The 15,961-nt window shown below is 32.3% G+C and overlaps 1 long non-coding RNA gene across 1 annotated transcript in view; it reads right to left on the bottom strand.

The window, feature by feature from the left end:
* The window catches only part of LOC128314345 (uncharacterized), a 94,888-nt gene extending 80,126 nt beyond the window's left edge, over nt 1-14,762 (bottom strand). The window contains exon 1 of the long non-coding RNA XR_008295878.1: nt 14,709-14,762. This is a non-coding gene — a long non-coding RNA (uncharacterized LOC128314345). The remainder of the gene's footprint in view (nt 1-14,708) is intronic.
* Nucleotides 14,763-15,961: the final 1,199 nt, after the last annotated feature.

Below are 15,961 nucleotides of genomic sequence, written 5' to 3'. Positions count from 1 at the left end.
ATATAGATGGTCTTTCATGATTTAAAACTTTTTAAGATTAATGTAACAATATTATATTTTAATATTGAGAATTCATAAATATATACAGTACAAATAGTAAATTTGACTTTTTTCCAAATTTTTATTAGATTAATATGTATTTATCAATAGAGCTACTTCTAATTGTTTAGAGATTTTATTAAACATAAACATTTTTTATATCTCAATTATAAAACAAAGTAGCATGATATTCTGTTTGAGAAGAACCAATTAAGGGGCCCCTGGGTGGCTCAGTAGGTAAGGAGTCCAACTCCTGATTTTGAGTCGGTCGTGATCTCACAGTTCATGAGCTCAAACCCCACAAAGGATTCTGATAGTGTGGAACCTGCTTGGGATTCTGTCTCCTTCCCTACCCCGTGCTCTCTCTCTCTCTCTCTCAAAAATAAACAAACGTTTTAAGAAGAACCAATTTATAAAAAAAATAGAAGAAAATTACCTTCATGTTGAAGAAATGCAGTTAATTTAAGCCACACATTTAAATACATGGTAGGTTAATGTTTGTGCTTACTATGTTAGTCATAAAATGCAATTTTGAAAAATATACTGGAGTCTAATATATCTTGAATCAAATAATAAAAATATTGCCATCAGAAGAAATACATGAATCTGATGGTCAATCACGTATTCATTCAATATCTAAAGTATGCTACCTATTGTGTTTAATTTGAAACCAAAGTAATTTGATAAAAAATTCACTCTGTTTTAAAGAAACAATGGAAACAAATACCAGAATTGTGCCTACATGAGGGCAATTGTGGATTGTGCAGGTTGGATGTATCCATGCTGTGGTTAGAATAATATTAACTAATTCCCTTACAAATATGTATTCATCAGCATCATGAAAGCACTTATTAATTCCCCACACACCTTACATTAATTCTTAATTAGTAACTAAAAATGTCAAAGCCAAATGGGAAATGCTGTACAAATTAAAAATAAATGAATTATTAGCATTAGTCACCAAAAGAAAACCAGAATTGTTCCTTATTACATGTATAGGGTACTGCTAACATTCATAATGACTTTAATTATGTTTGGATTAGTAAATTTATGATAATTTTTCCAATGGTGGATTGTAATTATGTATGAGTTGGTGATAAAAATAAAGAAGATGATTTGTTATATGAAAATATATCAAACTGAATAATATCTACATATCCATGTTAATTTTCTAATAAAAACCTTGGAGATTAAGTAAACTTTTACATGCAGAACATCATTTTGAAAAATAAATAAATGAAAGAAGCATCTAAGGAAAAAATAAGTTTACATATTTGAATTCAAGTGTCTAAATATTATAAATCTACAATATAAGATGTATTATATTTGTCCACCTGAATAAATGTAATAATTTGACTATTTTAAATTATCTTATTAGAAGACACAGAGAGGAGAATTGGCTAAAAGCCAATCAGTAAATTACACTAGAAATGAAAAATGGGAAAAAAACAAACAAGGCAAGAAAACTAATAGCAAAGCAATAAATCTGGAACATCTTAATATATCTGTAGATTCTAAAAACAGTAAATATTAAATGTGATTAATACAAGGATATTAATACCAGAGGAAAAGAAGTATGATGCATACACTTTCAATCTTGGGCTAGGAAGGGAAGTACCTGACATACAAAACAGAGTTTTTAAAGTCAAACACTGATAAAATGAAATGCAAATGAACGCTGAAAATGTATGCAGGTAAAAAAATGTATTTAAAAAGGCAATAATCATTCTGGGAGAAAATGTTGCAACGAATTATCAACAAGAGTTTACATCATTAACATATATTTAAGTCATAGAAAAACATTTATATAATTGTTCATATATAAATATACTTCAATAGAAATATGTATCTACATACACCACATATATGCGCCCCATAGAAAAAATAGACAAAATCAGTAGTGCACACAATTAATAAAAAATACAAAAGCCCAATAAACGAGTAAAAAGATGACATATTTTCATATATGCATTATTTATGTGTATTACATGGATCTTAATTTTTAACATTTAAATGACTACATCAAATTAACAGAAAAATCAAGCTCTGGAACACTATACATACATATTGATAACATTTACCAAATTCATTATTGTATAAGTGTGTGCAACATCAGGTTTTGCAAACCATTGACAGGGAGCATTCTGTATTTATTAACATCTCTTCAAATATCTTTGTAATTTTCATTGTGCAGGTCTTGCACTTCTCTGATTAAACTTATTGCTAAGTACTTTATTATATTTGATATTGTCGTAATGGCTTTACTTTTGAAAATTTCATTTAATTGTTACTGGTACATAAAAATATGCCTAATTTTTGTATGTCAATCTTGTATGCTGAGACCTTGCCGAAACAAGGGACTTGTTAGTTCTGGTAGTATTTTATGGCAACTTTACAATTTGAGATATTCAGGGTCATGTTATTTGTGAATAAAACAGCTCTATTTCTTTCTGAATGATTTTTAATTTGTTTCTTGACTTTTTTTTTCTTTTTGCCTTGTTGCACTGGGTAGAGCCCCAGTTGATCAGAGGTGACAGGAATCAAATCTTTGCCTCATTCCCAGTTTCAGAGAAGAAAATCATTCTTTCACCATCAATGGTAATGATAACTGTAGATTTTTCAATACTGCTTTTTATCAGGAACAGAAAGTTTCCTTCTATTACTAGTTTGTTGCAAATTTTTATTATGAATGGATTTTGCAAAATTATTTTTGTGCACCTGTTGAGATGATCATGCCTTTTGTCATTTGTATTATAAATATAATATATTACATCAATTGATTTCTTTGAACATTAAAGGTATCTTCATTCCTGGAATAACATCACTTGGTCATTTATATACATGGTCACATCTATTAAAAATGTGTATAATACTTTTTATATATTGCTAGATAAGGCTTGATAATATTTTCTTGTATTTTTCATCTATATTAATGAGGGAAAGTGATCTTCGGCTTTATTTTCTAAATTTCTTTATCCGGTATCAGGGTAATATTGGCTTCGTAGAACAGGTTGAAATGCATTCTCTCCTCCTCTATTTATTGAAATAGTATATGAAGGATTTGTATTCTTCCTTTTTTACAAAAATGTTTGATAGAATTCTCCTGTGAAAACTGCTTTCTTCTTTGTACCAAGTTTTTGTTTTTTTGTCTTAATAATGCAAACTATTACCATAGGTCTATTCGCATTTTCTATATTTTGCCAGTTTTGGTATTTTTGTCTCCTGTAGGAATTTGTAAATTTCATACAAGTTGTATAATTTTTTTACAAAAATTAAAGTGTTCCTTTATAGTTCTTTTTATTTTTTGTAAGATATTTAGTTATATCTCCACCTATATTCCTCATTTTGATCATTTCTATATTCTTTCTTTTTCTACAGTCTAGCTAATTTGTTAGTATTTTTTAAAAAGTCTTTCCAATGATCAGATTTGTATTTTGTGTTTTCTCTATTTTCTGTTGTCTGTTTCATTGATTTCTGCTCAAATTTTTATTATTTTCTTGATTGTGCTTATTTTGTGGTTAGATTGTTCTTTCTGGTAGTTCCTAAAATTAGATGCTTTAGTTAATGATTTCTAGTATAGACCTTTGCAGTTATAAATGTCCCTCTAAACACTGCTTTAGCTACATCTCATGATTTTCGATGTGTTATACTTTTTATTTTGTTCATCTCAAACTACTTTCTAATTCCCCTTGTGATTTCGTTTTTGACTTCTTGGTTAATTTTCTTTAAAAAAAATTTTTGTAATGTTTTATTTATTTTTGAGACAGAGAAAGACAGAGCGTGAACAGGGGAGGGGCAGAAAGGGAGGGAGACACAGAATCCGAAGCAGGCTCCAGGCTCTGAGATGTCAGCACAGAGCCCAACGTGGGGCTGGAACTCACAAACTGTGAGATCATGACCTGAGCCCAAGTTGGTCACCCAACCACGTAAGCCACCCAGGTGCCCCTTGGTTAATTTTCTTTTAATTTACAAATATTTGTAAATACACTTACAAATATAGCCCTTCAGTCATTGATTTCTAATGCCATAAACATCAGACAACATATGGAGTTAGTTCAATTTTTTAAAACTTATTGAGACTTGTTTTACGACCTTTTATTATGATTTATCAAGAATATTCCCTATGTCTTTCAGAAAAATCTTCACTCAGCTGCTGATGTAGCAGTGTTCTTCTGATATCAGTTAGATCAAGTTGGCTAATTGTGCTGTTGGAGACTCCAATACTATTGCTGATTTTCCAATTGTTCCATCCATTATTGAGAATGTAATATTGAAGTGTCCAACTATTACTGCTAGAGTGCCCATATCTCCCTTCAATTTTGCCAGGGTTTGTTTCATGTATTGTGTAATTCTGTTGTTAGTTGAGAAGGAGTTTGTAATTGCTATAACTTTCTGATGAATTTGTCATTTTATTATAAACTGTCATTCTTTATCTCTGATAGCTTTTTTCTTGAAACCGATTTTGTCTCATAGTATAGCCATTTCATCTCTCCTACTGCTTGTTGCATACTGTACCTTTTTCCATTTTAAAACTTTCAATCTGTTCATGTCTTTGAGTCTATATTGTGTCTCTTGTAGACCTCAAAAAGCTGGCTCTTGCGTCTGTTTTTGTTTTTATTTAGTATGATTCCCCCTCTCCTTTGTGGGTAGGGTATTTAATCCATTCACAGTTTCAATATGTCATGCTATGCCTCTTCATTTTTTTAATGAAAAAAATCTATTAATCATGTGTTGTGCCCCTGTAATTGATACATCAGTTTTCTCTTGACTTACTAAAGATTTATTTTTGGTTTCAGTTTTCAAGTTTTGCTATGCTCTATCTAGATGTGAATTACTTTCTGTTTATTATACTCAAATTTTTTAAGCTTCTTAGATCTGTAAATTAACGTTTTTCATCAAATTTGAAAAGAATTTAGCCATTATTTATTCAAATATTTTTATTTTTCTTGTCTTTTATATTTTCTCTATTTTCTATTTTATTTTCAGCATTCTGAGCATGCTGCTATTCTTATATTGATGTACCTGATATTTTTTCTCAGTTTTCTAATCTCTTCTCATTCAGTGTTCTATTTTTCTGTTCTTCAAATAGGACAAGCATCAAGCTGTGTTGATAGCTCAGAGCCTAGAGCCTGCTTCTTATTCTGTCTCTCTCTCTCTCTCTGCCCCTCCCCTTCTTGTGCTGTGTCTCTCTTTCTCAAAAATGAATAAACATTATTTTTTTAAAAAAAGTTATACAATTTTTTAATTTATAGAAACTTGGAGATAAAAATAATTTGTCCAGTAGTAGTAGGGTGTTTTCACTGGCTATGCTTCCCATCCCATTTCTTTATTTTCTCAGCATTGTCCTTGATCCTTGTAACAGACCTGATTTATTGAGCTTCTAATGTATGGTAGTTTTTATACTAAGATGTCCTTTGAACATGGTTGGAACATACCTACACTTGCTGAAGAGGATAGCCATCTTCTATATTTAACAATTGATGAAGCCCTTTTTTACTCAGAGAGATTTATTATTACTTCTTCTCAAAAGGGTAATACCTGTTTCACAAAGATTTGGTAGGCCTAGCTGTACTTCATGTCAGGTAAGTTCATTCTGTCCAATTTGAACAGCGATATCCAAGAAACAGGGAAGAAAGAATCTTAAATTTCACATGACAAAAACATATACCTGATTCTGAGAGATCCTGAAACAAGCAAAACTATGTCAAAAATTTTTCTCCTTAAAGGTTCAAGTATGGGGCATGGAATAGCTATGCCATGATATTTTATCTTGTGACTTTAAAACTCATATGTTAGGACAAGTTTGGATTTTAGAGAAAAAAAAAATCACCTCATATTTAAGATGATTCAATGAACTTATATTTAAATATATTATGATTTACTTATTGAGCAAATATGGTCACAAAATTAATTCTGAGGTATTTTCAGTTGCCCAGAAAAAGCTGAATAGTAGATTGTGACATTAAATATATAATTGTGATCAGGTTAGCAGGGGAGCTCCTCAGATCCCTCCTTTTGTAATGATGTTGGTTAGTACTTGTTTTACTGTCCAGAAATTTCTTTCTGTCCAACATTCCACTAGGGAAAAACATCTACACTGCATGTTCTATACCATGTCAAGAAAATTTAACACAATACCTAATGTAGAATATTTTGCTGCAAGGCAGAAGCTTGCACATTGTGATTCTAAAGGGATAAGGATTAACTAGAAATGGCAACAAATTATCTAAAGATCACCTTTATAAAACTCTTCTGCAATTTTATTTAAAATATATTATATATATTCCATAGATCCACCCAATCTTACTGAATATGAGTTTTTGATGGTAATATTTTAGAAATCTGTAATATGTTAGATAATCTGTAATATTTCAGATAATCTGTATCTGTGCCAAACACAATTGTTGAACCACCTGTACAGTAATGTTCAAGAACACCCGACTTAGAAACACTGAAATAAAGATTCAACCAGGTTCATTCCATCTCAAAATCAATGATAATAAAAAAATATCCCTGACTCCAACATTAATATCATATGTACCTCAAGAAGATACAAAGCTTGGCACTCTGAGCTAATATAAAGTACTCTAGTAGGACTCTATAAAATACTAAGTATAATGAATTAAAACAACTTTCTATTGTTGGTTCTTTAGATCACAGAAAAAAAAGAACTGTGAAATAAAACTTTCCCCCATTTTCTAGTTATGATGAACTTACATTTAAATTAATTAAAATTTCAAAGTTATGTGGTGTCAAAAAACATAATTCTGTTTCCACAGAAAATGGACACAATATATCTGTTCTCTAACAAAGGTATTTTTCAAATATGCAATTTAAGTTGTATTCTAGCCCAGCACAGAGATTCTTTGTCCAGCATAATTAGAGAAAATGATAAATCTGAAGAAAAAAAGAAAGGCTATTTTAATTTTAATAAAGAAAGATGGTATTGAATAGAAAGTACATTTATAATTGATTTTTGAATCAATTTCACTTTGTGGATATTTAAAACTGAGAGAACAGGTGCTTTTGTATAGCTCCTACTACTACAATGTGCCAATTAAAATGATTTAACTGATCAAAGTCCTCTGCACTATGTGGAGTTTTCTCACATAACATGCTTGGGGTTTCTAAATATGACTTCCTTCCTAACTGAAATTGAATCAAACTATGTTAGAAGCAATTCTTAAAATAACCATTGTAGAATAAAATAATATAAATTAAAAATACAGCACTACTTTTGTATTATAGAAAAATGCTTTTATATAAAAACATAAGTTTCTTTTCTTATTTGTATTTTTTGAGAGAGTGTGTGTGTGACACACACAGGTGGGGAGGAGCAGAGGGAGAGAGAGAGAATCTTAAGCAGGCTCCAGGTCCAGTGTGGAGCCCAAAGTGGGCTTGACCTCACAATCGTGAGATCATGACCTGAGCAGAAATCAAGAGTTGGCCTTCAACTGACAGCCATCCAGGCACCCCAGAAAACATAATTTTCTTGTTATTCCTGGTAGATAATTAAAATTAAACCACCAGAAAGAATGACTTAATGAGGTTAAATCAATCAGTGTGTTCTTTTCTATCATTATGAAAGACAAACACTCTTAAGGATCACCTTGACCAGAAGAAGAAATCTGGATTTTGGATATAACACAATTCTTGAAGCTTTTCTTGCCTCATAAAATATAAAGAAATCTTCCAAATTTGTTTTCTTAAAAACAAGATAAAAGAAAAAAGGAAATTTGAGAAATATAGAAAATTAAGTTGTGGTCACTAGGAAAGATGGTAATTTCCAGATGACAGAATTTTGCGATAAAACTGTTAAGTAGCGAGGGTCACATGTATGTAGTAAACTTTTAGCCTAAGTTTGTGCCTTTAGAGAGTGTGTAAAGCAAGGATTATTTGTAAGAAAAAAAAGATAGTATTGAAAGGATGTAAGACATCCATGAATACTTTTCTGGATTTCAGCACCACTGTTTCACTCTAATTGTTAGGATAAATCATCAGAAAATTAGTAAAAATGTAAAAGATTTGAAGAATACTATCAAACAAATTGACCTGATTGATATTTATATAAGATTCCATGTTCATACAATAATAGCAGAATACTTTGTTTTTTTCACTCATTGTATATTTAGATATTTATTTTTTATTTTTTAAAATATAACTTATTGTCAAGTTGGCTAACATACAGTGTATACAGTGTGCTCTTGGCTTCGGGGGTAGATTTTCATGATTCTTCTCTTACGTACAACACTCAGGGCTCATCCCAGCAAGTGCCCTCCTCAATGCCCATCACCCATTTTCCCCTCTCCTCTGTTCCCCTATCAACCCTCAGTTTGTTATATTTAAGAGTCTCATGGTTTGCCTCCCTCCCTCTCTGTTTATAACTGTTTTTTTTCCCTTTCTCTTCACCCCTGGTCTTCAGTTAAGTTTCTCAACTTCCACATATGAGTGAAAACATGATATCTGTCTTTCTCTGACTTATTTCACTTAGCATAATACCCTCCAGTTCCATCCACATTGCTGCAAATGGCAGGATTTCATTCTCATTGCCAAGTAGTATTCTATTGTATATGTAACCCACATCTTTTTTATCCACTTATCAGTTGATGGGCATTTAGGCTCTTTCCATAATTTGGCTATTGTTGAAAACACTGCTATAAACATTGGAGTACATGTGGCCTTATGAATCAGCACTCCTGTATCCTTTGGATAAATTCCTAGTACTGCTATTGCTGGGTCATAGGGTAGTTCTATTTTTAATTTTTTGAGGAACCTTCACACTGTTTCCCAGAGTGGCTGCACCAGTTTGCATTCCCACCAACAGTGCAAGAGGGTTCCCGTTTCTCCACATCCTCACCAGCATCTGTTGTTTCTTGAGTTGTTAATTTTAGCCACTCTGACTAGTGTGAGGTGGTATCTCAGTGTGGTTTTGATTTGTATTTCCCTAATGATGAGTGATGCTGAGTATCTTCTCATGTGTCTGTTGGCAAACTGGATGTCTTCTTTGGAAAAGTGTCTATTCATGTCTTCTGCCCATTTCTTCACTGGATTATTTGTTTTTGGGGTGATGAGTTTGGTAAGTTCTTTACAGACTTTGGATACAGGAATCAATCTTCTCCATGACATGTGATAGTGAAATTGGCAAAATACAAAGATAAACAGAGCAGCTAGGGACAAATGGGCCTTAACCCACAAGGGTAGACACATAAGGGTAGTAGCAGACGTATCCACTGAAACTTGGCAGGCCAAAAGGGAGTGGCAGGAAATATTCAATGTGCTAGATAGGAAAAATATGCAGCCAAGAATCCTTTATCCAGCAAGGATGTCATTTAGAATAGAGGAGAGATAAAGGTTTTCCCAGACAAACAAAAACTGAAGGAGTTCATTATCACTAAATCAGCTCTACAAGAGATCCTAAGAGGGACTCTGTGACTGGAATGTTGTAAAGACTACAAAGGACCAGAGACATCACCATAAGCATGAAACCTACAGATAACACAATGACACTAAATCCACATCTTTCAAAAATAATGCCGAATGTAAATGGACTAAAGGCTCCAATCAAAAGACAAAGGGTATCAGAATGGATAAAAAAACAAGACCCATCTATTTGCTATCTACAAGAGACTCATTTTAGACCTGAGGACACCTTCAGATTGAAAGTGAGGGGATGGAGAACAATCTGTCATGCTACTGGAAGTCAAAACAAAGCTGGAGCCATATTTAGACAAACTAGATTTAAACTAAATACTGTAACAAGAGATGATGAAGGGCTTTTTATCATAACTATGGGTCTATCCATCAAGAAGAGCTAACAATTATAAATGTTCCTGCACCCAATTTGAAAACACCCAAATATATAAATCAATTAATAAACATAAGCAATCGGTAATTGCAGGTGACTTTAATACTCAAGTTACAGCAATAGCAGAATACTTTCAAGCTCATGCGTAATATTTACTATCACAGACCATATGTGGGCTATACAATATGTCTTAACAGATTTCAAAATACTCACAACAGAATTAAAAGAGATGAGAATAACGAAAAAAACCCTGGAAAATTCCTAAGTATATGGAAAATAAATAATACACACAAATAACCCATTAATCAAAAAAGAAATAAAAAAATTAAAGTATTTTAACTGAATAAAAATGAAAACACAACATTAAAAGCTACATGGGAATATAGCTAAAGCAATATTTAAAGGAAAATTTATATCTCTAGATTCCTATATGAGAATTGAAGGTCACAAGTCAATGACATCAACTTCCAAGTAATAAACAACAACAACAACAAAATTAAAAATAAATAAATAAAGAAAGCTAATGAACAGAAGGGAGATTAAAGTATTCTCATTTTAATGAGGAATTCTAATAGTAGAAAAGTAGAAAATAGAAAGTAGAAATAGTAGAAAGACAATAAGATCTTAACAGAAATCAGTGAAATAGAAAATGCAAAACAATAGAGAAAAATTGATGTAACCAAAAAATGTTCCTTGAGAAGACACATCACATTTTAAAAAAATTTTTAAATGTTATATATTGTGGAAGGAGACAGAGAGACAGAGCATGAGTGTGGGAGGAACAGAGAGAGAGGGAGACACAGAATCCTAAGCAGGCTCTAGGCTCTGAGCTGTGAGCACAGAACCCGATGTGGGGCTCGAACCCACGAACTGTGAGATCATGACCTGAGCCGAAATCAGACGCTTAACCAACTGAGCCACCCAGGTGCCCCAAGACACATCACATTTATGGTAATACTTTTTATAATTTAAATAAAAGAAAAAAGATACAAACTACAAAACCATGGTCAATATTAAAGAGATAAATGAAGCAGCTTTCTAATTATTAAAAATACAATTTTTCTTTCAAACAAACAATTCTGCCAAAACTCCATCAAAGTATTGGGGGAAAAGTGACTATTTTGCATATTTTTCTATGAATTCAGATTACACTTATAACAAAAGCAAAGAAACTATTTATAAAAATAGAAAACCAGAGAATCTCTTGATGTTGATGTAACATTTACCAAAAAAACAAACAAGCAAAAATAGCAAATAGAATCCAGCAATAAATAAAACAGGGTGATTTTTCATGACAATTAGATTTTATCCCAGTAATGAAAGGTTGCCTTAATATTGGAAAATCAATGTAATGCACTATATTAACCACTTAAAAAGAAAAAAAAAATACGTATATATTTTATAACATCCTTTTATATAAGGATCAAAAATGTCTATCAATTTTTATGTTAAATTATAAAATATTCTATTTAAATTATATTGAGGTTCATATTATTTACTCAAAAAACTATATAAATGTATAAGCATTGATATTTTAAGCACAAAGTTATCCATGAGATATTTTCATAATGATGCAAGTTTTACAACATAGTGTCTTTTTTAGAAAATGTAAACATTTAGGGCTTTTTGGCATAATCTAGTCTAAATTATTATAAGGTATTAAACATATCTAAAATATAAAGAGCAGATAAAATAATACAATTCTATGATAAAAAGCATATCAAATATAAACTATCACACTAGTTTGCAAACTGCACGCCTTGAAGACATTTTAAGCTTCCTGGGGGTGCCATTGGTGTCATTTTGGAAGACATGGGTACTTGATAAACTCTAGGCCCTACCATCATTTAACATGAACAATCCAGCTTGTATTTTTTTATAAATCAAATTTCTCTAAAATTATCTTAATGTTTTCCACTGTTAAAATCCTGAAAAACCACTGATCTAATGCTATGACTCATAGCTTAGAACAGTTGGCCAGAGTGGTTGTTTCATGGCAAACATCTATCAGCCAGACACACAAGGGACCAGACCCCAAGCTCTTGATTCATGGTTCTTGGTTCCTTAAACTCTAGTTAAATGAAAAAAATGTCATTTTGTTATTATTTGAAATAATTACTAAGATTAGCAACATTTGATAATTCTATTTTAAATAATCCCCATCCATTAGGTTTTTGTTTCCTCTAGTTTTTGAAAAATAAACCAGACCATTGATGTAGAAATATAAACGACGGTTACAATTCTAGCAAACAATTACTGTTGTATTTCTGTGCAGTATATTAAATCAGTAAGATCTTTCAAATATTTAATTATCTTTGAGTCATAGTCAGTGAACCAGATTCTGTAATGATATTTGCTCTCTTTGATCATGAAGTTTTCTATTCAGTGGAGTAATAAAATAGCTTATTAAGAATATCTCCAGCTTGAGGGAAAGACAGTTATGAAACCTGCTCCTTAGATACATTATGCACGTATACCATAAGACACTGCAAAATACATTGTTTCCTTTAGACTACCAGGTTATTACATAATAAGACACCTTAAACACTCATGACTTTATTCAACATATGTTTATGGAACACCTGCCATGTGGTAGGCAGAGTGCAAATCACTGGATATACAAAGCCAATCCATACAGGCACAATGCTTACCACCATCCTCAACCTTTCAGTTTGTGGGAACAGGAACAATGAACATGTTAATGCCGAATTCAATTCAATCTGTTAAGTGCCTTATAAAATAAATGCAACGGTTATCAGCACAGATGGGGCAGGAAGTGGGAATTTCTGGCCAGAAAAACATTTCTAGAGGAAATTGCTAAACTTAGAAATAAAGGAGCCTGCATTGCTGGGCAGTATGTGTTGAGAACACTGAGCCCTTCTTCCTAAAACATTGAGAAATAGGTAGTATACATTTTTATATTTTCCATTTACACATAACACAGAGAGAGGTTGAGAAACATGCCCAAAGTCTCACAGTTCCTAAGGGATAGTGTAAAGTCTGGAGGCTCAACCAGGACAATCTAATTCTGAAGTCCTACTTTTTTCCTACCACCTAGCAAAACACTAGAAGAGAATATTGATAGTGTGTAACAGTATAACATAGGTAGACACTCACTGAAATATAATATGTGTGTGTATGTGTATATATGTACATATATATATAATTATGATTACACTGACATTAATAGTTATTACCATTCTTATTACAAACATTCACATTCTATCAAATTACTTTTATCCTTTAGTTATTTCCAAATGATATAGATAAGTGGATCAAAAACTATTCATCGTTTCTGTGAATTATCCTGTGTGTATTGCTGTTCAAAAAATTGCTTTATCTATATTTAGATTTCCTTATAGATGTTCATATTTCTTTTACTTCTCCAACAGGAGATTTAAAGAAAAGTATGCCAGAATAGCTTATTCTTTTTTTTCCCCAAGTTTATTTATTTATTCTGAGAGAGAGAGAGAGAGAGAGAGAGAGTGCACAAGCAGGGGGGGGGGAGGGGGCAGAGCATGAGAGAGAGGATCCCAAGCAGGCTCTGTGCTGTCAGCACGGAGCTGGACACGGGGCTCTATCCCACAAACTGCGAGAATCATGACCTGAACCGAAATCAAGAGTGGGGTGTTAACCTGCTGAGTTAGCTAGGCGCCCCAGGATGGCTTATTCTTGATTTAACAGGAGAAAGTTTAGAAACTTAACAATTATATAAACTGGTTAGCCTTGTGTTTTTCATTTGACATGACTGTGAGGGCCACTGTTCCCTGTGGTATTTTTGACCTCTGTAAAGAGCCTCTGAATCCTGAATTCCACACCTACCCTGAGAGATATCCTTGTTCAACCTTTCAAAGAGCTTGAACTATAACTTATGAGATATGATTTTTAGCCTGATAAATTATTATCATATTTACTCCATCATAATAACTGAACATCAGATATAATTTCCTAGACAATCTAATCTATATTTTCTCTGAATCTTTTAGCAGTAGTGCAAATTTTTATATATTCTTTGTAAATAGAAGGAGTACCAGTGGACTTTTACTGTCTGCCTTCTTTCCTGGAATTCAACAAAAAGTCTCCCTTCCTGACTTTCTGAACTCATTCTCATTTTCCCTATTCTCACAAATTGCTCACTGTGAAGCAATCTTTTATTCATTTATTTTTTTACTCCAAGCGGAAACATCTTAGTTCAGTGGATAATTTAATAATGGCCACATATGCAGGATGATAAGCCACTGTTGGGTCTTATGGGCTAAATTGTGCCTCCCTATCACCAAAATTCATAAATTGACATTCTAAGCCCCATTATCTCAGAATGTGACAATATTTGGAGATGAGATCTTTAAACAGGTAATTTGTTTAAAATGAGGTCATTAGGGTAAATCCTAATCCAATTTGACTGTGTCCTATAAACATCATAGGCACATACAGAGGGAAGATCATGTGAAAACAGGGAGAAAATGAGCCAACCAGAGAGGCCACAGAAGAAACGAAATTTGCCAAACCCTTGTACTTGGACTTCTAGCCTCTAGAGTTGTGAGAAAATAAATTTCTGTTTTTAAGTCACCCAGTATTTGGTACTTTGTTATGACAGATATAGCTCACTAATTCATTAGAGAAGGAGAATATTGTTCTTTTCAGAGTCACAGCCACTGCTTTGCTCCCTATTAAAGTTCCCCATGGCGAACAACAGCATATATGTTAGTCCTGTAGCCAGCATTCATGAATGTAATCAATAGTCATGCCAAATTATAAGCTCTGCAATAGCATTCATATTAATAGTTCTCACCAATTTGCTCACAAAATGAACATGTGAAAAGAGATCAAAGTGGAAATACAGAAGAATGTGAACTTTACTCACTCATAATTTTCAAGTGCCGATCTTTTGACTTTATGTCCAACAATTAGGGCTCATCTGAAAATTAAAGAAAACAATAGCCTTTAAAATGCTAGTCCTTTTGCAATGCAGGAAGACAAACTAGTGGCTTAGGTAGATTCACATTGATGTGACCACACTTGTCGAACTTCATGACACAAACAAACACAGACTATTTATATGTGGCTCCTTATGTATGTTATGTTTGTGGTATTCTTGGGCTACTTCTCACAAGTGTCTTGTAAATGTCATAGTCTAGGGGAGGCGTGCAGGCAGGAAAAGGGGATGTAGAAAAGAAAATTAGGCCCACAGGGACACTGGTTCTGATATTTCAAATTGAGTCTACGACTTGAAAAGTTCTATAATTCTACTGCCACATTACACTATGTGAGGAGTTGCTGTAGTTTATATACTGAAGTAATGGAGGAAAAGCGTAAGGATCTCAACACTTCAACTAAATGTGTGGTAAGTCTAGTTCTTAGTTTTATTTTTTCCCCTGGATATGTCATCTATTATCATAGTAAATGACAAGTAAATATCATTTATTTAAAATACTAATCTGAACACCAGTCAAATACGTTATAAAGCATTCAGGTATTTATGCTAGTCATATTGGTTTTAAAACAAAGGACTACAAATAAAACAGACACAAAGACAGAAATAAAACAAAGATAAATGAAGTTCCGAAAATGTAAGCAAAATATTTCATACATATAATAAAATATTAAACAATAAAAGCTGCACTAATAGAACACTAATATGAACAGTTGATTATTAGGACATTTTGTAAACATGCTATTTCAGAAAGGACATTTTGTAAAGATGCCATTAAATGCAATTGGAGACATTCCTATATATTTTTGAAAAATGTATGGGTTTCAAAGACATTGCTAAAAGATATCTGACTTTAGTAATTATTTGATACTAGCATATTTAAAGTTCCTAACACTACCTACATATTAAATTATTCATTTTTTTAAATGAAAACTGAGTAGAAATACATAGTTTTATTGTTTCATATAGTGACAGGCAAAAAATATTCTTTTTTTTTAGTTTTTATTTAAATTGCAGTTAGTTAAGATACAGTGTAATATTAGTTTCAAATGTACAATTTAGTGATTCAACACATACATACAACACCTGGTGCTCATCACGAGTGCACTCCTTAATCCATATCACCTATTTCCTCCTTCTCCCCGCCATCCGCCCCTCTGGTAACCATCAGTTTGTCCTCTATA

This window comes from Acinonyx jubatus, chromosome A1 (genome assembly GCF_027475565.1).
Source record: "Acinonyx jubatus isolate Ajub_Pintada_27869175 chromosome A1, VMU_Ajub_asm_v1.0, whole genome shotgun sequence".
NCBI lineage: Eukaryota > Metazoa > Chordata > Mammalia > Carnivora > Felidae > Acinonyx > Acinonyx jubatus.
The sequence above is the reverse complement of the archived record's forward strand: the minus strand, read 5'-3'. Positions and strand labels throughout refer to the sequence as shown.